The following is a 27,588-nucleotide window of genomic DNA, read 5'->3' as shown; positions in this document are numbered from 1 at the left end:
GTGGGGCCCCCACAGAGCTGGCTGGAATTCTGGCTGCTCCTGCCTGCGTGTCTGCATGCACATCCCTCTCTGGACTCAGTTTCCTCACCTGCAGAATGGGAACATCCACCTCGCAGCATGGACATGGGGATGATAGGAGATTATATATACAAAAGCCCTCAGCACAGCACTAGGCACCTAGGAAGCTACTGAGTAAATGCAGCTTCCTTCTGGTCCTGCACTTTCCCTTTCCTCCTTCCTCCCCCTCTCCCTCATTCTTCCAGTGGGTGACAGCAGGGGACCCTTGATCCAGCCACACCTGCCACCATCCTGCTCTCCCTCGGGGCAAGCTGCAGAGGGGGCCAGCCCCCAGGCTCAAGGTGCTGGGGCCCCTCCCTCCCTCCCACCCAGTGTGCTGCTGCAGACACTGCGAAGCTCAGCACTGCTCCCACCTGGACCTTCTCGGTTCAAGGGTTCCCCCCCACGACCATCAAACCACACTCCAGCCTGATGCTGGGCAGGTGGGGGCCAGCCAGGGAGCCCTTTATCGTTGGTTTGTTTATTTTTATACACAATTTGGAAACATCTGTTCTGACATTTTCCGGGGTCACAGACAGGAAGAGAACAGGGTTGATATTTCTCAGGTGCTGGTGCCTTCGCATCGGTAATTGGAAAGCAAAAGGGTTCCTGTTGCCTCTCCATTTCATCGCAAACATTTCATTTGGAGGAGAAGGCAGTGTTATTGTGCCCGGGGGTTACATTGTATGCAAACAGGTTCCCATTAAAGGGAAGTCTCCTAAGTGAGACATGGCACAGCATTATGAAACCAATGGCAAAGGTCTGTGTGACTTTCTTTTAGACAAAAGACCAGCCACTGGGAGCTGGGAGTTCACTGCAGCCCTCTTCTGCCTCCTTGAACTGGAAGCATATTTTCTTTTTCTCCGTTAAGCCCTTTCTCTAGACGAACATGATAAAGTTCACTGAGGGTAGGCGAGCAAGTGTATTTATTCTGAACCATTTACTGAGCACCTACTCTGCCCAGATCTAAGTGATAATGAAGACACCACCCATGCCCTCCTGTAACATAATTAAAATACAAAGTGGTGTAAGTCACCACGGGCAAGTGAATTAATCCTCTGGGAATGCAAAGACGAGGGTGGCAAACATTCAGGAGATGTTTGCCAGGCAGAAAAGGAGGAAGGAGATTGAAGAGTGGAAGGAAGAGTTTCTACTTAGACCAAAACAGGTGACAAAAGAACTTGCCGGAGCCATCACACTGCACCAGTGGATGATTACATGCCATATTATATGCTCGCTGCTCTAATGTACATCCTGAATCCTCCAATGAATGTTACTGAATCCTCCAAAGTCCTGCAAGGACTAAGTGGTATTATCCTTGCTCTTTGGGTGGTGTTGGGAGAGACTGCATTGCTTGGCCAAGGCCAAGGCTAATGAGTGGCGAACTAAGAGCCCCCCCACAAGGTCCACCTGTCTCCTCCCCACCCCCCACACTTCCCTCAGTGGCGCACTGCTTGCTTGGTATGACTCGGACTTACAGGATGAAGCTGCAGAGGTGTGGGGGCGCAGGCTGCAAAGGACTCTGCATGCTGTGTTACAGAGTTTGGACTTTTTCCTGCAGGCAGTGGGAGACCAGCAGAGGTTTTTAAGTGGATATTGATTCCATGACCAGTGGGAGATGGATCGGAGAAATACCCAGTGCCAGACTGCAGCCCGGAACCACGACTGCCCATCGGATTCCAGCGCTGCCCACCCCACTGCTCGCCCAGCCTCCAGTATGGCAGGCTGCTCAGCTGAAAGAACACACTATTGGGGAGGGCGAGTCTCGCGTAGGAGGTGGGACGGGACCCTTTTTCTTTTCCTTATCTTTTTTAGATCAGATACGCTTCTCTGTTGCTGTTTTTTTTTTAATTTGGTTTCTTTGTTTTGTTTATTTTTTTTGCTATAAAGCTCACATAGGCATGTAAGCTTAAAAATTAAGTGGCATGAAAGAAAAGGAATGAAAGTGAAAGTCTTCTCACTCCCAGGTGTAACCACTGGTAACAATTTCTTGTACAGCTTTCCTGAAATTGTGTGTTTCTTTATGTATATATAAAAATGGCTCAACATTCAGAAGGGCTTTTCTCCCTCTCACTGCTGCCCCCAGCCTCTCTGTTACTTTGCAAAGTCACCATTTCCTTGTATTTAGGCAGAGATAGTTGCTGTGCGCACTGATGGATACCTGCACGTGTTGTCTTTTTTCCTTGAAGACCAAAAGCTCTATAGCACACTGCCTACACTGTTCCACTTCTTGCTCTTTTACTTCCTGATAATTTTCAAAAGCCCAATATTTAGGTAGTGCTTACCGGGTACCATGAATTCTTCTAAATGCTCTCTATGCACTGTTCTATTGTACGTTATGACAAGGGCACTCAAGATCTCCAGTCTCTGGAGAGGAGACTGAGGCACCAAGGGATTGAGTAACTTACCCAAGGTCATTCAGTTAGTGAGTTATCCCTCACCTCGGGCTGGAAGTGGAATAAGGCAGGAGAGGAGATGCCACGGTAGTCAGGGCTAGTCTGAGGATGTTCTGGGTGTTGCTTATTTGCTTGTTGTTTCGTTTTGTTTGCATATGTTGGAAATCTTTCCAGATGGGCACATACAGACTTCTTTCTTCTTTAATGTAGCTGGAGAATACTTCGTGACTTCATCATTTGCCTACTGGTGGCTATTTGGTGGCGCCTTATCTCCTACCGATGATACTGTAGCTGAAGCATTCTTGTATGTAAGTTGTGGAGTGCTTGAGCAAACATCTCGGTAGGATAAATGACTAGAAGTGAACTTGCTAGTCCCTGGCTATGCATCCTTTAAAATTTCACTAGATATTGCTAAATTGGACTCCGAATCACTGCACCAGTTTGCCCTCCCCGAGAATGCATTAAAGTACTGATCCCACATCCTCACCCATCCTGGGCATCATCAACCTGTTTAATCTTTGCCAATCTGACTGCTAAAGAATTGACTCATTTAAATTCACATGCATTATGAGGTGCATTTTTTTTCACATGTTTATTGGTCACTTATATTTCTTTTATGAACTGGTTTTCATGTCCTTTGTACATTTTCTGTTTTGGCTTTGTCTTTTTTATAGAGATATATAAGAGCTCTTTGAATACTAAAGAAATGCATTACAAATATTTTTCAGGTTTATTGTTTGCATTTGTAATTTTTTTCACCACATAGGAGATTTTAATTTCTATGTAGTTGGTTATATTAATCTTTCCTTATGGCTTTTGGGTTTTTGTGTTTGCCTTTTCCTCTCTATGATTATATATATTTTTAATGACCATTTTTTTCTCCCTAGCCTTTTTATGGCTTTAATTTTTAAATTGAACATTAATCCCTTTAGAATTTATTTTCATGTGAAGAGTGATTGAGGGGTCCAGCTTAATTTATTGGCCTTGAGGGGAGCTTGTTTAGACTCCTTGGTGCCCAGGCTTCATTGAGGTTGGGGCAGCCACTAGCAGGAAGCTGGGCACTGGTAGAGGAGTGTTATCGAAGGAAGGGCCAACACTGCAGCTGGCTAGGACTTTGGCTGTGGGGGGCTGCCAGGACCCAGAGCAGCCAGCCTGGGGCACTTGGACGCATTGGGGTGAGCCAAGCACAGAGCCCCTATCACCATGGTGAGCGAGGCATATCTGACTTGTCCCTATATTGCCAGTGCTTCTTCTGGGCCCCAGTACATGTTTGCTAATTGGCCTGTTGTATGGAATGAACCATTTCTGACACCCACTGTGCTGCTACTTGGGTGCATGCGACTGTGGGACCTTGAGAGCATTCCTTCACCTTTCTGAGCCACACTGTCCCTACCTGTAATCAGCCTCCATGAGCTGTTGTAAGGGGTTTCTAGAATAAATGGAAAAGTGGGCATGATTGCACATGTCCAACCCCAAAGAGCTCTGCAGGTGGAAAGTTGAAATTTTCAGTCACCTCTTTGCTACTGTTACTATATCTTAGGTATGTCCAGCTTGTAACAAATTTAAGTTGTAAGAATTACAATTTATCTCCTTGTGGGATATAGTTTTTTTTTTCTTTCTTTTTAAACTTGTAATGAGAAAAGGAAGCTTTCTTTTTTTTATTTTTTATTTATTTATGATAGTCACAGAGAGAGAGAGAGAGAGAGGCAGAGACACAGGCAGAGGGAGAAGCAGGCTCCATGCACCGGGAGCCTGATGTGGGATTTGATCCCGGGTCTCCAGGATCGCGCCCTGGGCCAAAGGCAGGCGCCAAACCGCTGCGCCACCCAGGGATCCCAAAAGGAAGCTTTCTAAACATTTTTTCTGAGTAGGTTCTTGTATCTCTCCAAAATGTTCACTGCTACTCCCAAATCTCTGACACTTGGAAAAATAATGATGGCCTAGAATGGGACGGTCTCTGTCCAGTAGCATCAGGTACCTACATGAAACAGCAGCCTAGGGAATTTACTTCTGGCTCTTTTGGAATAAAGTCCCGGGTACTCAGCTTTATTTGATCCTGGGTGAGACTTGGGTCTCTTTCATGCTTCAGTTTCTCAGTTTCTCCCATTAGGTTAAAAAAAAAACAAACAACCACCTTATACCAAAGACAAATCAATCTAGAATGACATGTAGACTAGTGGTTGCGAGGATATGTTCCAGACTGACCACTGACTTCAAACCCCAGCTCCACCATTTACTGGGTGATGTTGGGCAACTTACATACCTTGCTTGTCTCTTCGTGGGGTAGGTAAAAACCTAATCACCTAAGTACCCAAGTCCTGAGTTGCTTAGAATAGAGCCAGATACACAGTAACTGCTTAATAAAAGTACCTGTTATCATCTTCAAAGATTTTGTTGGAAGTGACAGCCGGTCACATACCGAGGCGTCTTTAGTCAACAGTCCCATAGCAGGTGTTGTAGGGAACTGAGGGCGGTGGATACTATAGAAGTTACGGGGATGATCCTCAAAGAACCTGGAGATCCACTCTGATAGGAGAGAGGCTGCAGACACACGTGGAAAGATTGTAGGCCAAGGGCTGCAAACACCAATGCCTGTAGGGAGAGGATAGAGACAGGCATCGTGCAGGAGAAGATGCGCACTATATATCAGAGTTGTAGGCATATGGTTGTGCATATTAAATCATATAGGAATAATTTTTTCTCCACAAAGAAATATGCTTTCTCCATTTGTCCTGAAGCTTGCTCAGCTAGATTTGCTCAGGTGGAGGCCTGGCTACAGAGAACTGGTTCTCTATCATCAGAAAAACACCAGTGCATATGAATGATAACTGACAGCTGAGCCTCAAAACCAGAGGGATGAAAGGGAGCCGTGGGGTCTTGGCAGCTTGAGAGAGGGTGGCTCCATCTCAAAGGCAGAAAGAGAAGGCAGAAATCAAGATTTTTATCCATTTTGATTTTTTAAAAAATTATTATTATTATTTTAAGATATTTATCCTTTTTAAAAAGTGCTAGATCAGATAATCCAAAGATAATATCCTGGCCCAACATGGCATGCCTGTGGGAATGAATTTGGCCTCTGGGCGCAGGTTTGCAACCTCCGCATATGGCCTGCCCTGTAAGAGTGCATATGTGCAAATTTACACACCCTGCAAAGTTATCACATGAAAAATACTGCCTAGCTCAGCAGTTTTATTTTTCCAAATCATTAAAGCATCATCTCTTCACAAAATCCACTGTTCCAACCCACAGGCTACCAAGATCCCTCCATACAAAACTGCCTTTTAGGAAAAGATAAGATTGTAAGTAAAATATATTGTCATGCACTCTTAGGTCCAAAGAAAGTTAGAGAGGGTTTGAAGTCATAGGAGAATTGGTGCACTTGCAATTTTGTTACCTGGTTGAGTGCACCTGTGTTCCCACCAGCACTATTCACAACAGACTAAAGGTGGAAACCACCCAAATGTCCACCTGTGATGAATGGAGAAGCAAAATGTGGCGTGTCCTACAACAGCATATTTAGCAGTGAAAATGATGTGGTGCTGAGAGATGCTCCAACACGGATGAACGTTGAAAACACTATGCTAAATGGAAGGAGCCAGCTCCGAAAGACCACTTCGTGTGGTTCTATTTATACGAAGTATATAGAATAAGCAAAGCCATAGAGACAGAAAGGAGATTGGCGGTTTCCAGGGAATAGAGGGAAGAGGAACTCAGGTCTAACTGCTACTGGTGTGGGGTTTCTTTTAGGGGAGACAGAAATGTTCCAAAATTAAATTGTGGTGTTGCACAACCCTGTGAATATACCAAAAACCATTGCATTGTGTGGCATGTGAGCGATATCTCAAAAAGCTGTTTGAAGAAAAAGACTATATGATTTGTTCTTTTGGTGATCTTTGCCTCCTAGAGGAACAGTATCAGCCGCTGTCATCCTTGAATACAAAGGACAGTGATGAGAATTCTGACCTATCAAATGTACTGGTGGTTGGTTGCCATAGGCAAATATAACTGAGCTCCAGTATTGGATCCCTGGGCCATTATTATGTTATTTACTAATACTATGTTCCAAATCCATATCTAGAGCTATAAACAGTCATGTTAATTTTAGGTCTGTGAGGACAGGGGAATTTTAAGAATGCCGGTGCCTCTTCCCATAATCTGCCTAGTTCCTGCAAGGGGAAGCCGGGGCTGCTGTGCCACCAGGCCCGAGTCACATGTGAACCCAAAGGATCTTGGCACGTGGCCACTGGTCCATCCTGTTTGCTACCAGTTGAGGGTTTGTGTGTGTGTGTGTGTGTGGGGGGGGGGTAGGTTTTGTTTTTGGCAGACTTTCAGACTTCCCTTTCACCATCTTCACCCTCCAACCCCCTCCCTCCCAGAGCACTTCAACCTGGCCGTGAGGGTGAAGTGAAAGCCCCTGCTGTCTGTGAGCAAGAGTGAAGGAGGGCAGGCAGGGAGCAAGGTGAGCACCACTCCTGGCAACAGCCTCATCTGCTCCCTCTTCGTGGCCTCCTTTGTCCTCTCTCTCACTAGCTGTGCACATTTTCCCTCCGTGGAGGGTGTCCTCCGGAGAAAGGCACTGCTCTCCATCCCTCTGGCCAACGTCCTTCCCCAAGAGCACAGAGTCAAAACCATTGTCACCCCTCCCCACTCCCCAGCACCTTGCCCAGGACTTCAGACCACACTTGGCCTATTCCCCACTTCATATGTTTTTGTTACCCCACCTATTCTCTGAACCCTGAGGTCAGCGCCCCTTCCTACTGCTTATTTCATGCTCCGTTGTTTCACTGGGGACCGTCACTTAGCACGCTTCCTGCCTGAATGGGACAAGACCTTTTAATGAAAGTCCCTCTTCACTCCAGGGGCCCTTGACCATTAATGGCCTTTGGAAGCAGATATTGTCTGACTTCCGGGAATCTAAAGTGCTTGACCCGCGCATAATTACAAAATGACCTACCAGACAAGGAAATGTTTGTTTACACTCCGTCTCTGCCACCCCTCCCACGCTGCTTCCCAAGGGGAGAAGTTTGGCACTGTCGCTTCCCCCATGTCCACTGTGAGTCTTTCCTCTCGCTTCCCGTCGCCCTGTCCCCTCCCCTCGGACCTGCCAGCCAGCCAGGTGGTTAAAAGCAGATCGAGTGAGTGTTCTTGCTTAGGACAGGGCTGAGCCGCAAAGGTGAACTGCCTCTGCTTAGCCACACCTGCAGCAGGTATCTATTGAGCATGCGCAATGAGCCAGGCTCTGTGTTACAATGCCGTCTGGAGACCTGTCTGCTGTGGTCCTTGCTCTCATGGAGCTCATAGTCTAGAGGACATGTAATGACAACTGTGACAAGTGCTTTGATGGAAGACTTCAGGGCACAATGAAAGCATTTGATGGGAAGACCTGGCCAGTGCTGCTGGGAGGTTGAGAGGGCTAGAGCCCAGTTATTCATGCCTTGGTGGGCCCTTTTCAAATTAAAAAAAAAAAAAAAAAAAAAAAAAAAAAAAGGGACACCTGGGTGGCTCAGCTGTTTAGCGCCTGCCTTCAGCCCAGGGTGTGATCCTGGAGTCCCAGGATCAAGTCCCACATCGGGCTCCTTGCATGGAGCTTGCTTCTCCCTCTGCCTAGGTCTTTGCCTCTTTCTCTGTATCTCTCACAAATAAATAAATAATCTTTAAAAAAATTACCTTTAACAACTGCATTGGTATAAATCCAGGCTAGATTCATCATTATATAATAATCATTGTAGTCACTTTATTCTTCTGATTTTCAAAGAGATTAAACATTTTTTCCATGGTTCCTAAATGGATCATGGATCCCAAAGCACAGTCCCTGCTGTGTATAATGGAGAAATCCGGCCCTGGAAAAGGCATCCCTGAGGAGGAGACAACTGAGTGATAAACAGGAGTTAGTTCAATGAGCCAGGTGTGAAATGAAGTCTAGACAATGGATATAGCATATGCAAAGGCCCTGTGGTAGAAGAACTAACACTTAAAGAGCACCAGTGAAGTATAGTTCAGAGAATAAAGAGAAGCATGGATAAAAATGAAGCTAGAGAGAAAGCAGGACCATATGGCCCATGAGGAATTGTAACCTTTACCCTGAGCATTGGGAAATCACTGATAGGTTTCAAGCACAGAGTGTTGAATGACTCCTGAAGATATCAATAGGAACTGAGCTGCATTGTATAGGACTTGGTTTCCAGAGCTGCCTGGAAGAAGCCTCCCAATGTTTGCAACTCAAAGGACACACTTTCCAGCCAGCCTGCTTTCCCCAACCCCCCACGCAAATGCAAATGGTAATCACACAGCACAGAATGCTCAAAGGGAACATTTGGTCTCAGTTTGCAACCCCAAGATCCACAAATTCCAGGAAGAAACTAATAAAACATCAACCTTGAATTTCACCCTTGACTTCAATCTCTTTCCTCTACAAGTGTATATACCCCCAATCTGCACTCGTGCTTCACATCATTGTTGGCCGCTGTTTATTTGGGGGGTGAGGAAGTGATGGGGTGGGGAGCCAGAAGGCTATTTTAGGGAGCCTCGGTTCCCAAAGTATGTTGAGGAATTCATTCATCCTTCCGAATGCCTGTGTCACACCTGACTCCTGGGGCAGATTTCTTTTGGCACAACGGAACTTGGCAGCGGCTTTCTAATCTGTTGTCCTGTTTGGCTTGTTTAACCCCACCCCACCCTAGTTCCTGTTTTGTTCGATTTCCTTCCTCTCTTATGCTGGGATTATTCCACTTATCGTGGGAGAAAAAGGTGCAGGGTTTCAATCTGTCACCCAGTAGTGTGTGGGTCCCCAAAGGTAGCACATGTTGTGACAACTGGCACAGGAGGTGGCGGCAAGTCTTTTCCATCCTCTTTTTGCACCAGAGTCGGGGTGCTATTTTCATCTTCTGATAAAACCCATTAGCATTAGCCTTATTGGAAGATAGTTGATAATTACTGGATCAACTAGATGTAAACTCCTACAGGCTCCAGACCATGTCTTGTGTTTATTTGTTCTGTATCCCTGCGGCGTCTGGAATACAACAGCGTCGTAGGGTCATGTGTTGGTTGATTGGACAAATCCAATATTTCATAGGTGAAGTATTTCTTGGATCCCATCCTCCCTCTGTTGCCCCAGGCCCTCATCATCTGTTTCTTGGGCCTTTGTAATAATTTCTCGTTTCACCTTCCCACCCATTCCCTAGACTTTTCAGACATCTGAGCCCATAACTTCCACTTTTTGACTTAAATCAGTTTGGTGGGGCTTCTAACATTCAGATTTTCCTGGCCTATGTGAGGTTGAGGGCACAGCCCATTTTCATCCATCTTCATATCATCCATGTCTTTAACAAGACCTGGCTGTTAATACACAGTTAACAATGTGTATTGAATGAATGAATGTGAAAAGGGAGAACCTCTATAACTCCACCAGCCTCCAGCTTTCTCTAATCCCCATGCTGGGGATCCCTGGGTGGCGCAGCGATTTGGCGCCTGCCTTTGGCCCAGGGCGCGATCCTGGAGACCCGGGATCGAATCCCACGTCGGGCTCCTGGTGCATGGAGCCTGCTTCTCACTCTGCCTGTGTCTCTGCCTCTCTCTCTCTCTCTCTCTGGGTGACTATCATAAATAATAAATAAAAATAAAAATAAATAATCCCCATGCTGTGTGATTACCACCGGGATGAATTCATGCAAAATTCTTCTAGCTCATCATTTACCTGAAGTTACTACAAAATCTTCCTCAGAGGAGGGATCCAGAAGAGTTGCAACATTAAATGAGTCTGAGTCTGAGGAGAGCTGTATGCTCTTACCATGTTTTGAGAGTGACCATGACTTCGACATTTAAAAGACATCCCGTGTTTAGAAACCTCTTTAGTTCTCTTTATTTTTAATTTTTAAAAGGATTGTATGTATGTATGTATGTATGTATGTATGTATGTATGTATTTATGAGGGCAGAGGGAGAAGAGAGCACAAGTAGGGGGGTAGGGAGAGGGAGAGGGAAGGGAGAAGCAGACTCCCCCCTGAGCAGGATGCCCAACAACAGGGCTCAATCCCAGGACCCTGGGATCATGACCTGAGCCAAAGGCAGACGCTCCCAGGTGCCCTTCTCTAGTTCTCTTTAATATGGAATGTCCCAAACTCATTTGACCACGGAACACCTGTTTCTCAGGGAATCTTCCAAAACTAGTCTTCCAGGCCTCATGAACATAATATGTACATCTTGTATCCGAATTTCTAAAATATAGGAGCACAATGCCTGGTGCCTCAGTATAATTCTTCTAGGCCCTGAAAGTCTGTTTAGATCATCCCTAAGAACAAATGGTCAGTCCACAAAAACATGCATTAGTTGTGCAGACATACACAGAAGTGGGTATCTCTTTGTGATTTCAACTTCTTTGAATATGGACCCAGAATTAGGACTGCTGGATCTTATGGTAGTTCTATTTTTAATTTTGTGAGGAATCCCCATACTAGCTTTTCATTTTCTTAATGGCTGCACCATTTTACATTCCCATCAACAATGCGTGAAGGTTCCACCTTTTTTGCATTCTTGCCAACACCTGTTCTTTCTGTTCTTCCACTAGCAGCCATCCTAATGGGTGTGGGATGACATCTCATTGTAGTTTTGATGTGCATTTCTCTTATGATTAGTGATATTGAGCATCTTTTTCTATGCTTGTTGGCTATCTCTGTGTCTTCTTTGGAGAACTGTCTGTTCAAGTCTTTTGCCCATTTTGAAATCTGGTTATTTGGGTTATTTTGTTATTAAATTGTAGGAGTTCCTTGTATATTCTGGATATTAACCCCTTATCAGATACATGATTTGCAGATATTTTCCCCCCATTCTGCAGGTTAGCTTTTCACTTTCTCAGTTGTTTCCCTTGATACACAGAAGTGTCTACGTCTGAGGTAGTCCCATTTGCCTATTTCTGCTTTTGTTGCTTGTGCTTTTGGTGAAATCACTGCCAAATCCAATGTCCTAAAGCTTTTCCCTTGTGTTTTCTTCTAGGAATGTTATAGTTTGGGGGCTTAATTTTAGGCCTTTACTGCATTTTGAGTTCATTTTTGTATGTGGTATGAGGTAAGGGTTCAACTGCATTCTTTTGTGTGTAGCTGTCCAGTTTCCCCAGCACCACTTGTTGAACAGACTGTCCTTTCCCTGTTGTATAGGTGATTACCTATTTTTATACCAAAACTGAAATGCACAAGGATAGCAGTGGTAGTAATGAAAGAGGGGATCTGTCAGCTTTATCTGGGCCCTAGAGACATCTTTCAACTAACTCTACCCTACCCAAATCTGGTTTGTTTGGGCATAAGAGGCATGGGGACTGGCCAGGTGAATGTTGGAGAAGTTCCTAGGTGATCTGATACGCATTTCTTTTACTCTGGGTAAAAACCCAGAACCAACAGGGGAAAGAAATCATCAAATTGGTTAGAATGGTCATTGTGCAATGTAGAAACACCTTGCCACAGGTGTCCTCTTTCTAAATATTGCGTTTTCTCAAAGCAGGGCACACCTGTGAGCCATCCGGAGGCTTGCAGATCCAGCTGCCCAGGTACTGATGAGGAGGTGTCAGCTGCCCCATACCTGAACCGGCGGGGAAGCCTCCTGAACATCTGCCTACAGTCTGCACACTTTTTTGAATGGCCATCTCGGGGGAGAGGGAAGGAGGAGCAGCTAGAGGGAGGTGGGGAAAGAAGGGCAGACAGCCCATCCGCTTGGAAGGCAGCATGCACAGATGTTTGCAGCAGCAGATGGCAGCCTGCAGCAGAGCCGTCCACAGTACCCCTGGCCAGCAAGGGGTAGGAAAGGAAGAGGGAGGCTGCCCAGGCTCCTCTGGATCCACCGTCTTGAACAACAGCGGCTCCCGCTGTGGACATGGTGAGCACATCCGCTCCTCCCCTCCCGAGTACTGATCCCACAGCAAGAGTATGTAGGCCTCTTGGAGAGCCAGGTCCAGCTGTAGGCTCATGAATGCTCTTACACCATTATTGCATGGGGGTTATCCTGCAGTGTTTCTGAGTACCCACTCAACCAGAGGCCTGCCAAGCCGGTCAGGGGAGGAGGAAGCAACCGGGGGCGTTCAGCATTTCCTCCTGCAAAGTACTGCTCCACAGGCTGCTTCACTCAGAACCGCCCACCAAGGCCCCTTTGGATCAGGTGGAGAAAGAAAGAGGCCCAGAAATGCGGCCTGAGCAGCCTGAGTGCCGTGAAGTTTCTTTTCCTTACTATCAGTGAAGGCATTAATCCCTGGCAAGCAAAACCGTGGTGGAGTAAGGGGTGGAGGGGTGGAGGTGAGTGGTGGGGAGCAGGTTGGCTGCAGACACACCACCACCAGCACCCTCGTGTGTTCACGGCAGAGCATCTTTCTCCCCAAGAGCTTTGCTGCACTTCAGGATCTTCCTCAACCCGGTTCTTTGGGAGACTACCGCTGGCTGGTTGGAGTGGACCCTGGAAGGGAGAGGGAGAACTGCCTTGTAGGATATCAGTCCCGGCTCTGCCTCAGTGGTTTCTGTGTCTCTGGAGGAGTCCCATTACCCTTGGGATCTTAGTTGTCCCAGCTGGAAGAAACAGAAAAGCCACTCCACACTGGGCTGAACTTTGAAGAGGCCGTTGAGAAGCTGCAGTGGTGCGCATGGGGGCTGGAGCCCAAGTCCGGAGTTCACGCCTCCCGAGTTCTTTCCCAGCCTTCCCTGTGGAACCTGGGAAATGTAGGGAGTCATCTACACTACCTTGAAGGGGCATGGTGGGTGGTGGGCATGTGCCCAGTGTCACGAGTGACCAGGGAGTCATAGCAGTGACAATAAAAGCCAACGCCTGATCTGAGCTCTCGACCGTGTAAGTCCGTCAGCCCTCCCCACCACCCTGTGACTCGTCCACACAGCTGCCGCTACTGCTACTACTACTCCTACTCCTACTATTACTACTACTACTATTATTATTAGTGCTGCTGCTGCTGCTGCTGCTGCTGCTACAGGACCAGGATCAGATCCCAGGCATCCTGGGTTCAGAGGCCATGCCTCTAACCACTCTGCCATGCTACAAGACAAACAGGAAAACAAACCCATTTTTTAATCCTCCAGCCTGACAAACAGCAGGTTTGATACTGTTGAGCCCTGGTGACACTGTGGTGAAGGACCTGCACTTAATTACCTCCAGGAAGGACTGGGGGGCCAGGACTGAGCAAGGAGTTGGGGGCATTTTGTAGTACAGAGTACAGTTCCATGTTACTGGGGCTCATCACCCATCGAAGAGAGAAGAATGAAGAGGATCAGGGAAGAGAACCGAACAACAGATGGAAGGTCCTCAGAATCCAGAACCACCTTGAACATGACCTCTGGGCTGCTGAAGCCCAGGAGGCTTTGGGCCTTTAGGGATCTTGTTCTTTCTTCTGTTTTGCATGCAGGACTCGTGTGTTCCAGGCACCGTGTTGGGTTCTCTGTCCTTTCCATGCAAAGGCAGGGTGTGCCCTAATGCTACTACCCTGCTGCTGTCCCCAGTTCCGGTGCCTCTGTGGCACTGAGGTCATGGCCACATCCAGGGAGGAGCCCGTTCACCCCTCGGCTCTGATCTGTGATGGGCCGTTCCCCCAGAGCAGCTGCTGCAACAACATTGACTTTGTACAGCGGCCAAGAGAGAGGGAGAGAGGGAGCGCGGGAGCGAGCGAGCACGAGCCTACCCCATTCCAAAACGTTTCTGACAAAATCTGGCACTCCTGGTTCTAATCAAAATGCTGAACTTTGGAACAAATTAACATTCCACAGCCCTCGCAGGGAAGGAGAAATTCAGCCGAGACACACTTCAGTTCACAACCACAACAAAAATAGCTTCTCCCGGGGAAGACACACTCTGCTAACAAGGTCACTTTTGTTTTGCTTCCCCTGCCATCTGGCTGAGCGGCACCAGGGGGCTGGATTTGGTACCGGCTCATTCTGCCGAGGGTGGATGGGAGCCGGGTGGCACTGCAGACGGCTTCCCAGCCTCCTGGCAAAGGGTGCCGGCACAAAGTTACCTTCAGACGTCCCCCAGCAAGCACGCGGGCAGATGGAGCCCCGGTTTCACCCAGCCCGGCTCTGCTCTGAGCTCCGAGTGTGCAGAAGGTGTGACACCAGCAGACAGCAACAAGCAGGTGGGAATCAGAGGAGAGCGAAAAACACGACAGGATGGGAAAGCTATCTTCGTCTCGAAAAACATTCCAGAACCCGATGTAATGCTCGCTCCGGAGAGTTGGAAGTCTCAGTTCCAGAAGGGAAACAAAGACGCATGATTTTGGTTTGGGTTTTGTTTTTTTTTTTTTTTTTCCTCTCTCTCTCTCTCTCTCTCTTTCTTTTTCTTTTCTTTTCTTTCCTCCCCTCTTTCCTTGTACTTCCAAGACTCCACCTATTTCAATTCTCAATCAGGGGTGTTCAGTAGCCTTCCTTGACTCAGTTTCCTCATCTGTAAGGTGGAAATCATGTAGTGGGTAGGAGTGTGGGAAGAGGTGGTGGGTGGTAATTGCCTGGGGGTCCGTGGCTGGCTGGGGCTCTCAGAGATCCGGGGTACACTCAGACCTCTGTGGCTCTCATGGAGTGGATCAAGGAAGACCTCTTGGCAACGCTCTGCAGAGCTGTTGCAGAACGTAAATGGTCTGCCTACGGTTACTCTGTTAAGGTGAAGACCTGGCACCTGAGCACAGCATTTGGATGACAAAGACCCTGCTGCTTCTACTGCCCCAGTGATTTCCATTCTTTTAAACTAGGGGACTATGAATCTGCACAAGGGGTTTGTGACTTAATTGAAGCCATGTACCTCCTAAGAAGAGGCCAGGGGCCCCTTACATTAGAAAAGTATACCCGCTGGGAAAACAGCCAAAGTTTTTAGTTGGTAAAACAGGGAAGGAATCCTTAAAATGACCCAAACCCTCCCTCCCTACTCTTAAATCAAGAAAATAAGTTCATTAGGGCATCTTCTTCAGGCATTCTTCCCCACCCCCCAAAAGAAAGAGACATAAGGAAACTTAGCTTTCCAGGTGAATTGAATCTGATCTCTGAGGTGTGGGAGGTGTGTGAAGGGGTCTTGGATGCCCCAGTGTGTCACCACTGCCCCTGGGGAGTAGGGTGAGCAAGGGAAGCCCAGGGTCCTACTGTTGCACATAGTTTCTGGACCAGAACTGAGCTCTGAAATCTAGCATAGGATTAAAAGTTTGGGAAGAGCCCTGAAGCCATTGCAAGCATTAACCAGTATTAGGAGTGAGCCCCTCTCTGCTGCTGGTACACTGGGGGCTTGCCACCCACCACCCCCTAGCTGCATGGGGAAGCCTTTGCACTACTCTCAGCAGGGAACATCAGGGGCAGGTCACTGCTCCCCTTGGCCCTAGGACCTGCTCATCTGCACCCTGCCTCTGTCCTCTTGCCTTGGCCCCCCCCCCCCCCCCCCCCCAGATTTCAGGAGCTTTGTTTACTCAGAAGTCCCCTGGAAACCCTCTGGTCTTTCATGTCTGTGCAACACATTGAGTATTAATTGTATGCCAGGCAGTATGCTCGGCTCTTGGTATAAAGCATAGAAGAAAAGAGATGACGCTCTTGCCCTCAGAGGGCTTTCAGCCTAGTGGGAAGCTAGACATTGAACTCAAACAGTGGGATGGGTTGAATTGGGCCAGAGATTGACTTTCTAGGTCAAGAAATACAGGCCACTGAAACATCTTGAAACAAGTAAGAACTCTGGTGGCTCCAGATTTTTCTGCCCCAAAGACACATAACCAATATCATGTCTCTAAGCTAAGTTTAAAATAGCACTTTACGTGACTTTGAGGAAATGAGAGTGGTCTAAATCAAAGACAGCATGGAGGAGTTACTGATGGAGATTGGGGGCTGGTGGCTAAAGCTTCTACAAGGTCTTCCTGGACCCTGCCCCTGGGAGGACTTGGACCCTGCCACAGAGGAAGGGTAGGGACTTCATGCACTCGGAGGTCATGGGCCAGGGAAGAGTGAGCAGCACGTGATGAGAGGAGGTAGGGGAGGCCCATTCTGGAGGACAGACTTTCTGAAGCGGGACTCATGGGTCACCTACAGCACGATTATCCCAGGGGCTTGTTGCCAGTACAGAAGCCTGGATCCATCTCAGACTTCCAAAACCAGCATCTCCAGACCAGGAGCTTGGAATCTGCTTTATGGGCAAGCTCCCTAGGGAATTATGGCATGCACAGGGCTTCATAGTCCACGGTAAGGCTTTCTGGATTTTATCCTAAAAGCAAGGGAGGCCATTAAAGGTCTTGGAAAAAGAAATGATGCAGTGCACTTTAGAGATGTTGCCCTGCCTGTTGGGAAGCAGCTGAATGGAGTGGGACAAATGAGGAGATGGACAGACCATACGGATGACTAGGACTAAAATCTGCCTCGCCTTCCTCATCCCTTTGCTTCCCAGTAGCACTGGGTAGACTAGCTCCCGACCTTAGTGCCCAATCCTGGGGCACCGGCTGGTTCTCCCTGGTCATCTAGACCCTGGTGTAGGAGCTGCCTGGACCCTCGAGTGGCAGGTGGATCGGCACTGGCCCTCAGATTGTCCTTTAACTACTCCTTGAGCATCTCAGACAGTCGCTCGCTGTCACCGCAGTGGTTGGTTGTCCAGGGCAAACTGTGACCTCACCTGTCCAGGATGGATTAGACAGTGTTAGGCCCAAGAATGGGGCAATTTCATGGTTCTCCCTGGCCCTATGAGTCTGTAGCATGAGCTTAGGTTGGTAGGGAATCAATCAGTGAGACTGTCATCTCTTAATCAGTCACACTTCTCACACCAATCCAGGTGACCCCACCAGGGCCCCTGGTTTGAAGAAGCACTAATGAGGCGCCCAGTCTCCCAACTCATCCCAATTGGAGGCTGTGCCAAGTGGCTCTTGATTCAGGGCGCTGGTTACCAAAACCAGCCTCCTTCTCCCAGGTAAATGACAAATTGTTCACTCCCACTGCATTTTCAAAGAGAGGCTGACAGAGGGAATGTTACGAATCACAATCAGAGTTTCCTGCCGCAGAGCACACAAGATGAGAATTGATCTCAAACCTTTTACTGTCATCATTTACTGAGTGCTAGAAAGACATACACATAAGTCAGCAGAGAAAAACTCAGAATCCCAGTCTCTGGCTGCCTGTCAGCAAAACGCCCGGATAATGTCGCCTGCTAAAACAGAGAGCGGGATCACGCCGCAGCCCAGCCAGGCCTCCTTAGGCTCCAGAAACACCACGGGGCTCTTTGCCCTGCCTTCCTTATTCCTTTAATCAACGTATTGAGGTGTAATTTACCCACGAGAAACGGTATCCGTTTCAAGTGTGCAGATCGATGTTTTGACAAATGTCTACACCCAGATAACCATCACCTCAATCAGCACGCAGCCTGTTTCTATCTCCAGAATCCTTTCCAGTCTCTCTGAGGTCAGTCCACTCTTACCTCTGGCCTCAGGCAGCCACTGATCCACTTTCTGTCACTATAGTTTCACAATTTTTATAATTTCATAGAGTGGGCCCAGACAGTGTGTACTCTTGGGTCCGGCCTCCTTTACTGGTTTTTGAGATTTGGCCATGTCGCTGTATACGTCAGTAGCTTGTTTCCTTTTATCGCTGAGGAGTCCCCCACAATTTGTTTACCTGTTCACCTGTTGTTGGACATTTGGGCTATGTCCAGATTTCGGATATCATGATAAAGCTATTATCATAAACACTTGTGTAAAGTCTTTGGACATGTGATTTCATTTCTCTGGGGGCAAACACTTAAAAGCAGTTGTTTTGGGGCACATGGGTGGCTCAGTCGGTGAAACATCTGCCTTTAGCTGGGGTCATGATCCCAGGGTCCCGGGATCAAGCCCCATGTTGGGCTCCCTGCTCAGCAGGGAGCCTGCTTCTCCCTCTCTTCCCCATTCATGCTCTCTGCTGCTCTGTCTCCCTCTCTCTCAAATTAAAAAAAAAAATAAATTTATATATATATCAATTTTATATATAAAACATATATAAATATATATTTTAAAGCAGCTGTTTTGTATGGTAGGTATATATTTACTCTCTAAGAAACTGCCTTTTCCCAAAGTAGATGCACCATTTTTACATTCCCGCCAACAGTGATAAGAGTTCTAGTTGCTCTATATCCTAGCCAACGCTTGGTGTTGTCTTTTTTATTTATTTACTCATTTTTTAAAGATTTTATTTATTTGAGAGAGAGAGAAAGAACACGAGTTGGGAGGAGAGGCAGAGAGAGAGGGAGACAAGCAGACTTACCACTGAGCAGGGAGCATGACTTGGGGCTCTTTTCCTGGACCCTGAGATCATGACCTGAGCAGAGATCAAGAGTCAGATGCTTAACTGACTGAGCCACCCTGGTGCCCCAGGTTGTTTTACGAGTAAGTTCCAAGGGTTCTTTATAGATTCTGGCTACAAGTCCTTTGTCAAATGTATGTATATTCTTTCAGTCTGTTGCTTTTATTTTTTTCCTCCCATTTTCTTTTTTTTTTTTTTCTTCCTCCCATTTTCTTAACTGTGTCTTTAACAGAGCAAAATTTTTAATTTCGATAAATTGTGATTTATCATTTTTTTTCTTTTATGGTCTGTGTTTCTTGTGTCTTAGAAATCTTTACTTACCCAAGTAAGTACTTACCAAGTACTTACCAAGTATGAACCCAAGTTCATAGATTTTCTTCTATGTTTTCTTCTAGAAGTTTATACTTTTAGCTTTTACGTTTGTCTGTGATTCATTTCTAGTTAATTTTGTGTATGTTATGTAGTAAGATTTGATGTTTATTTTTGCCATGTAGGCATTCAGTTGTCCCATCACCATTTGTTGCAAAACTTTTTTGTCCTCACTGAATTATCTTGGTGCCTTTATCAAAATCAATCAGCCATGCACTTGGTATATTTCTGAACTCTGTGATGTTCCATTAATCTGTGTCTAGCTTTTCAATCAGTTCCCCATGATCAGATAAGTTCTCCAACTTCTTCTCTTTAAAAAAATGAATCTATTCTAGGGCATTTGCATCTCCACATACATTTCAGGATGAGCTTGTTTCTCTGTAGATACTTCACTGGAATTTTGGTTGGGTTCATGTTGAATCTCTTGATCTATTTGGAGAGAATCAGCAACTTAACAATTTGATTGAACATGGTACATTGTCCCACTTATTTTAGTCTTTTAAAATTTCTTTCAGCAGTGTTTTATAGTTTTCATTGTATAGGTTTTATACACACTTTGAAAAATTTATTTTGTGTTTTTTAGTATTGTAAATGGAATTGTATTTTATATTTGCTTCCAGTTGTTCATTTCCTGCTCCTGTTCCTGTTCCTTGGCCTTCATCTTTTTCAGTTATTACTTCCTTCCTGGTTGTAACCTGACATTAAAGTCTTAAATACATCTTGTCATTGACACTACTTATATCCAGGGTTTGAAAAGATCTTAATTGACAGTTTGTTCAAAAATTGGCATTGGTGATATCCTTCATCTTGCCTCTTATTTCAGCATTTATGGCTACTCTTGGCATAATTCTCACCTTGTGAAACCATCTTCTTTCTACCACTTTTCTCTTTTCTCACAGATCCCACAATCATACCTCCTCCACAGGGCCTTCAAGAAAGATGCAACAGGTTCTCTGATACCTTTTCAACACTGAATCTTTCTGTATTCACCACCACATTGATGGAAACAGTTATTCAATTGATTGTTCAAAATTAAGGGACTTTACACCATTTAACTCTTGTATGTCTATATTCATTTTCTAGGTGCCACAAAGTGGGTGCCTTGAAACCACAGAAATTTATTTCCTCACAGTTCCAGAGGCTAGAGGTTTAAAATCAAGGTGTTGGCAGGGCCATGTTTCCTCCAACACCTGTTAGGAGAATTTTTCCTTGCTTATCCCACTTCTGGTGGTTTTTAGCAATTCTTGGCATTCCTTGGCTTATAACCTCATACCTCGATCTCTGCTTCCATCCTCACGTGGCATTCACATGATGTGTGTCTGTTCTTCTCCTCTTCTTGTCAAGACACCAGTCCTATTGGATTAAGGTCTCACATACTCCATTATGACCTCATCTTAACTAACCACATCTGCAGTGACCCTATTTCCAAATAAGGCCATATTCTCCAGTATTGGAGATTAGGACTTCAACATATTTTTTTTTGGGGGGGGGAAGTGGGGACACAATTCAAAATATAACAATGTCTTAGCTCTTTCTTTGTCTCAAATATTCTTCCTCATTTTTTTCTCTTTAAAGATTACCTGGAGAAAAAAAAATAAAATAAAGATTACCTGGAGGACCCAGTTCAAAATTCACCTTTTCAGCTATCCCAGAAGAAGCAAATTGCTTCTTTTCCTATCTTCATAGCATTTTTGCATTTGTTTTAGGCAGCCTATCACACTATGTGCAACCTGAGAGCAGAAGTCACCTTATTCATCTGGGAATAGAGGTCAGAGTCCCAGAATCCTATATAGACTTCCTCTGTTGAGTAGCCATTCCCACCATGGGTTTTGCAGGCACATATTCAAGCAATCTCTGATTCTTAAATTTGTAGATTAATGAAAAAGATGAAGAAGCTTTTGAGATCCTGTATTATTTAATTTAAAATTTTTCTATTTTAAGAATTTTATCATTAGGAAATACTCCAGATAACATTTGGGGGTCCTATCTAAATGTCTTCTTATATAAAATGACTTTTTCTGGTTGACTACTTTATGTTCAAAATATAAGCTAAAAATAGTCTTTTAATGTAAATACGGTAAAACTGAGTTTCTCAGCCTTGGCACTCTTGATGTTCTGGGCTAGATTATTCTTTGTTGTAGGGGGGCTGTCGTGTGTATTGTAGGATGTTGAGCAGCATCCCGATTTCCATCTAATAGATGCCAGTAGCAACTGTGACAACCACAAGTATTATTGCCAGGCATCCTCTGGGGGACAGAATCACCCCACAATCACAGTCAAGAGCCACCATAGAATCTCATAAGGCAGTTGAAAATCTTAATGTAAAAGTCCTAAAAAAAATCATCCAAATTTCTCTTTAGTTTGCTTTCTTGTTAACACTCTCCTTGGCTTGTAAGGCCACTCTGCATCGAGACCACTGGCACCATAAGTAGATTGCATGGCTCGGCTTTTCCTTGCTCCTGCCTCTGTACATCTGGAGCCTGTGGGTGGCCTTCTTCACGCAGAGGGAAAAATTAATGCCCCTGCTTATCATAAAGACTCAAGGACTCAAAGAGGGGAGAGAAACCACGCTAGTGCTCAGGCACGCAGAGCCGTGTTAACTTCATTCTTGACGCCCCAGAATCTTCCAAAGCCCTTGCTGAGTTCTTCCTGGAGTCATTGAACTAGAAGGAATAAGATTGTGGTTTTAGAAGAAAGACCAAAAACCAGGGGTGGAAATCATCCGGAGGAAATTTAAAAAACAGTGTGTGGAAGGCAGTGCCGGAGAGAGTTGAGGCGGCCGCCAGAGCTCTCCAGAACCAGAGCCACTTCCTGCACCGGCTTCCAAATGTGGTCAGAGGGGAAGCAGCCCTCATGGGCGGGCACACCAGGCCAGGACCCTTGTAAGTGTTAGTTCAGGCCTGGGGTGGGAGGAAGGGGGAGGGCAGGGCAAACTCTGGAAGTGGCTGTGAGTCTGTCTACTTTCCACAAACTCTTCGTTTCAGTTTGAGAGCTGCTGTGCTCTTCTGATATATTGGCAGCTGTTCCACAGAATGGGGAGAAAGTTGCACCACAGTGGAGACCCTGCCCTGGGCTTTGGGATCTGCTCTGTAATATAAACCCTTTGATTATAGGACAGACAATTTGCTGAACCAGGAAGCTGTTCCTCTCATCCTTTTTAAAAAAATGAGAAGGGGGGCAGCCCCAGTGGCCCAGCGGTTTAGTGCCCGCCTTTGGCCCAGCGCGTGATCCTGGAGACCCAGGATCGAGTCCTACATCAGGCTCCCTGCATGGAGCCTGCTTCTCTCTCTGCCTGTGTCTCTGCCTCTCTCTCTCTCTCTCTCTCTGCCTCTCATGAATAAATAAAGTCTTAAAAAAAAAACTTGAAAAAAAATGAGAAGGGGCACCTGGGTGTCTCAACGGTTGAGCGTCTGCCTTCGGCTCAGGCTGTGATCCCGGGGTCCTGGGATCAAGTCCTGCAACATGCTCCCCACAAGGAGCCTGCTACTCCCTCTGCCTATGTCTCTGCCTCTGTGTGTGTGTGTGTGTGTCTCTTGTGAATACATAAAATCTTTAAAAATAATAAAAAAATTAAAAATGAGAAGTTCACATAACAGAAAGTTAACCATTTTTTTATTTTTTATTTTTTTAAAGTTAACCATTTTAAAGTATATAATTCACTTGTATTTACTATACTTCTAGTGTTGTGTAACATCACCTAATCTATCTTAGAACATTTTCGCCATCCCCAAAGAAACCCTGCACCCACTGCATGGCCACTCTTCACCCTCCCCTCCCCTCCCCCAGCCCTTGGCAGCCACGAGTCTATTTTCTGTTTCTGTGGATTTGTGTATCTTGGACGTTTCATATAAATGGAATGATACCACATGTGACTTTTTGTGCCTGGCTTTTTTTTACACTTAGTATATATTTTGGAGGTTGACCCATGTTTGTTGCATGTATCAATACTTCATTCCTTCTTATGGTCGAATGATGTTCCATTGTAGAGAGACCACATTTTGTTTATCCACTCATCGGTGGATGGACATTTGGGTTACTTCTGCCTTTTGGCTCCCGCGAAGAAGGCTGTTAACAACATTTGTGTTTCTCATACTTAAAAAAAAAAAAAAGTACAACATACATACATAAAAATGTGCCAGGCTAACCATTACAAGTATACAATTCAAGGACACACACCAGTGACACCCATAATGTTGTGCCACCATCACCATGATCTAATACCGTATCTTTTTCATCACCCCCAAAGGGAAGCCCACACCCCCTAGGCAGCAACTCCCTCACCACCACCACCCCTGACCCTAGCCCCTGGTCATCTGTAATGCACTTTCTGACTCTATGAATTTGCCAAGGTGAGAGAAACCATGCAAGTGGAATCATACCTTACGTGTTCACGTGTCTGGCTTCTCTCACTGAGCATCACATTTTTGGGGCTCATCCAGGTTGTATCACGTCTCAGTTCTTCATTCCTTTTCTACATTTGGAAAATATCCCTTTGGAAGGACACACCCCATTTTGTTCACTAGTTTATCTGTCGATGGACATTTGGGCGGCTTCTGCCTTTTGTCCGCTGTGAACAGAGCTGCTGTGAACACCCGTGTTTCTTACCGGTGAGTAGGAGTGTCTGTAGCCCTGGGCACAAAGTGCTAATTTCTCAGCATGACACTCCCCACAAGAGCTTCTGTTCCCCTCTCCCTGGGGTATAACCGGCCGGATGGCCTGGCCCCACAGAAGGCCTTATAACTGCTGGGGTCAGACCTTCCCCACCCCCATGTCTTTGCCCAGGTACATCATCAGCTTAGAGCAGTTTCTTCTGTCCCTTCTCCTCCTGCCTACATCTTATGGGTCCTTCGAGACTACGATGAAGTGTCACCCTTGCAGGGAAGACTTCTCCAGCACGGTGCAGCTCACTTTGCCTCCCAGCACCAGGTTGGCATAGGCAGGTAGCCAGGTAGGGGTGCAGGTAGATCAGGAGACAGGGAAGGCACCCAGAGGTCCGGGTGCTGGTGAGCAGGTGGGACGGGGCAGCTATGGTGCAGCAAGGCCAGGGAGCATGGTGAGTGATGTCGAGGTGCCAGGGACAGTATTACTAGGAGTGCTGTCTGGCTCCAGCAGGATAGGTGCTCAAAATGCGTCCCAGAGCTGCTGCTTCCTATTGTGTTCCTGAAGCTCTTTCTGCTTATCTCTGTCACCGCCCTTAGTGGATCACAGAGTCAAAGTCCATTAAATCTGACTGTCTCCTCCAGTCGACATAGAGCTCCTAGAGAGGGGGGATCCTGGTGATCGTCTTTGTATCTCCAGCACCCAGTCAGTAAGACGAACCCCAGTGAGCAAGGAGGCTGGATTAAATTTCTAGGAGGTTTGAAATAAAACACAGTTCTTATTAATATCACTCATTAGGGCAGCCCGGGTGGCTCAGCGGTTTAGCGCCGCCTTCAGCCCAGGTCGTGATCCTGGAGATCCAGGATTGAGTCCCACGTCGGCTCCCTGCATGGAGCCTGCTTCTCCCTCTGCCTGTGTCTCTGCTTCTCTCTCTCAATCCTCTCTGTGTGTTCTCATGAATAAATAAATAAAATCTTTAAAAAAAATATCACTCATTAAATCACTAGGATTCATTCACATTAAAATAAATATATAGCTTTTTGGATTACCAAGAAAATTCCTGCAAAACAGGTACACTTCTCGAGGACACTGGGCCTATTCTTATTTACTGAATCTATTAGACTCTTTTCTTAAAAAAATGTATTTATTGAGGCACCTGGGTGGCTCAGTGGTTGAGCATCTGCTTTGGCTCAGGTCGTGATCCCAGGGTCCTGGGATCCAGTTCCACATCAGGCTCCCTTTAGGGAGCCTGCTTCTCCCTCTGCCTGTGTCTCTGCCTTTCTCTCTGCGTCTCTCATGAATAAATGAATAAAATATTTAAAAATATATATCTTTATTGAGATATAACTTATCCACTTAAAATATGCAGATCGGTGGTTTTTAGAGTATTCACAAAGTTGTGCCACCATCAACCAAGAGCCGAATATCTATTAGCAGTCACTTTCCATTCTTGTCCCTCACCTGGTCCTGCCCTTGGCAGCCCCCTAAGTCTTCTTTCTTACACTGAGTCTTAAATACTCTGAGCACTAGACAACCTCCCTCCCCTCTGCATGTCAGGCTTGAACATCTGTGTTAGTGAGAAGGTTTTTCTTTTTTCTTTTTTTTAGCTTTTATTTATTCATGAGAAACACAGAGAGAAAGAGGCAGAGACAGAGGCAGAGGGAGAAGCAGGCTCCATGCAGGGAGCCCGATGTGGGACTCGATCCCAGGACTGCGGATCACGCCCTGGGCGGAAGGCAGACGCCCTACCACTAAGCCACCCAGGCGTCCCAGTGAGAAGGTTTTTCCAGGCAGAGAATGAGAGAGAGGAAGGGATGTCAGAGTCAGAGGAAGGAGGGAAGGAAGGAAGGGAGGGTGTTAGGGAGAGAGGGAGGGAGGGATAGACCTTATGGGGCAAAGAGGCCGCAGTTTTATATGAAATTGGGACTGCCTAGCATAGAAGAGTCTTAGGGAAAAAAAGTAGGAGATACAGAGAAAAAAAGAGCGAGCCAAAGCATATTCCTTTGGAAAAGTTTGCTGGGTTATTTTCTATCGAAAAAAACACTGATGTCATGGAAATGAGGTGGCTGGGAATGCTGCAAGGGTGAATGTTCCCGTTGGCTCCATGAGCTGCTGACAAGCTGCAGCAGGAATGTGGCTGGGTGATGGGTCTCCAGTCATCCCCTGACGTTTTAAAGGAAAATCAGGAACACTGTCCCTTATGGCCATCCCCCATTGCGAGGTGTGTGAGGCAAGTAGTCTGCCTGTCGGATTCCAAGTCTCCTAATTTAACAGGCTCGTGAACATGTCCAGGTGACTGCTAGGTACAAATATTGTGCTTGAATGCATATTTCAGCTTTTTCCACTGTGTTCAATTTTTTTAAAGAAAAAAGCAGGTCCGTTTGGTGGACTTTCTTCCCTCTGATGGATGAAGCAGAGTGGTCAGGTTTGTGTGGCAGACAGAATAATGACGCTTCAAGTGTTACATCCTAATCCCTGGAGCCTATGAATCTGTGACCTTATATGGCAAAAGGGGCTTCGCAGGTGTGGCCAAGGGTTTTGGCAGGGGGATTATGCAGGTGGGCTCAGTGCCATCACAAAAGTCTTCAAAAGAGGGAGGCAGGAAGATCAGAGAAGATATGACCACAGAAGTGAGACTGGACTGATAGAAGACCAAGAGCCAGGGAGCCTTCTAGAAGCTGGAAAAAACAAGGAGACAGATTCTCCCCTAGAGCCTCCAGAAGGAGCCCCCCGCACCCCCCCCCCACCACCGACCCATTGTAGCCTCCTGACCTCCAAAACTGTGAGATAACAAATTTATGTAGTTTTCAGCCACCCCGTTTGTGGTCATTTGCTACAGTAGCCCTGGGAAACTTGTCCAGATTTCTACCTTAAGTCTGAGTTTTGCTTTGAGACGCTGCCTTTTCCCTGTTGTAAAAATAGCTCGCAGTTACTGAGTGGTAATGATGTGCCGGGACCTCTACGAGACCTGGGGCAGACATCATCTCCTGTAGTCTTCCTGGCAACCTGGGTAGAGAGGCATCATCACCACCCTTAGCGGGTGCCTCTCTCTTCACATTGCTTTCTCTCCTCTGTGTGTCTGAGTGTCAGATTTCCCTCTGCCTCCCTCTTCTCCATACATGTGATTATATTTTAAGGCCTGCCCGGATAATCCAGGATGATCTTCCCATCTCAAGATTTTTAACGCAATCACATCTTCTGCCAATGTAAGGTAACAGGCACAGATTGCAGGAATTACGAAGTAGATATGTATCTGCAGAGGGCCGTTTTTCAGCATACCACGAGGGGGTAGGCACCCTATTCACCTTTCCTTCCCACGTCAAGCCTAAGAGCCAGCTCTCACATCTGCACTTTCATAGATGAGGAAGCCAGGGCTCAGAGAAGTTTACCACCTTGCCTGTAATTCTCACGCAGCTGCTAAGTGGGTCGGGCTCTTTCCGCTACCCCCCCACCAAGAATGTTCGTGGAGAAGTGCAGGGCTTGCTCTACCAGTCTACGTGATTTCAGGGAGCTCTCTTAGTTTCTTGGATACTTCAGTGTTTTCAGTTGCAAAATGAGAATCGTAATACACCCTTCCTGATCTAGGTCAGAAGAAATTAGACAATTTTTTTGTGAACATTCTTTGAAAAATACTATGTTATAGAGATGCAATGAGTTATTATTATCTAGAGCGGGTTCATAAAAAGAAGTCTTCATGTATGAGAAAAGAGATGACTTGGCTGAGCATCATGAAGGAAATGCCAAAATATTTATAGAAATCATCACCCTGGCTTGGAGTGCTGAGTCTTCACTTAAGATACTGAATAAAGTTCTGATGCAGAGGCATTAAAAAACCCTCCCTGTTTAAAGAATTATACCTGGATGCCACTTCCCAAGGGAGGATGGCAAGAGAGGCTGAATTATTTCAAG

The 27,588-nt window shown here is 46.2% G+C and overlaps 1 long non-coding RNA gene across 1 annotated transcript; it reads right to left on the bottom strand.

The window, feature by feature from the left end:
* Positions 1-4,138: 4,138 nt before the first annotated feature.
* LOC112676618 (uncharacterized) lies at positions 4,139-20,457 on the bottom strand. The gene is made up of 3 exons (XR_003146626.3): positions 20,354-20,457; positions 18,673-19,509; positions 4,139-5,045 (listed from the first exon to the last, which is right to left on the bottom strand). It is a non-coding gene; the product is annotated as an uncharacterized LOC112676618 (long non-coding RNA).
* Positions 20,458-27,588: the final 7,131 nt, after the last annotated feature.

Source organism: Canis lupus, chromosome 26, assembly GCF_003254725.2.
Source record: "Canis lupus dingo isolate Sandy chromosome 26, ASM325472v2, whole genome shotgun sequence".
NCBI classification, from domain to species: Eukaryota; Metazoa; Chordata; class Mammalia; order Carnivora; family Canidae; genus Canis; species Canis lupus.
Note: the sequence above shows the minus strand (reverse complement) of the source record. Positions and strands in the feature narration are given on the sequence as shown.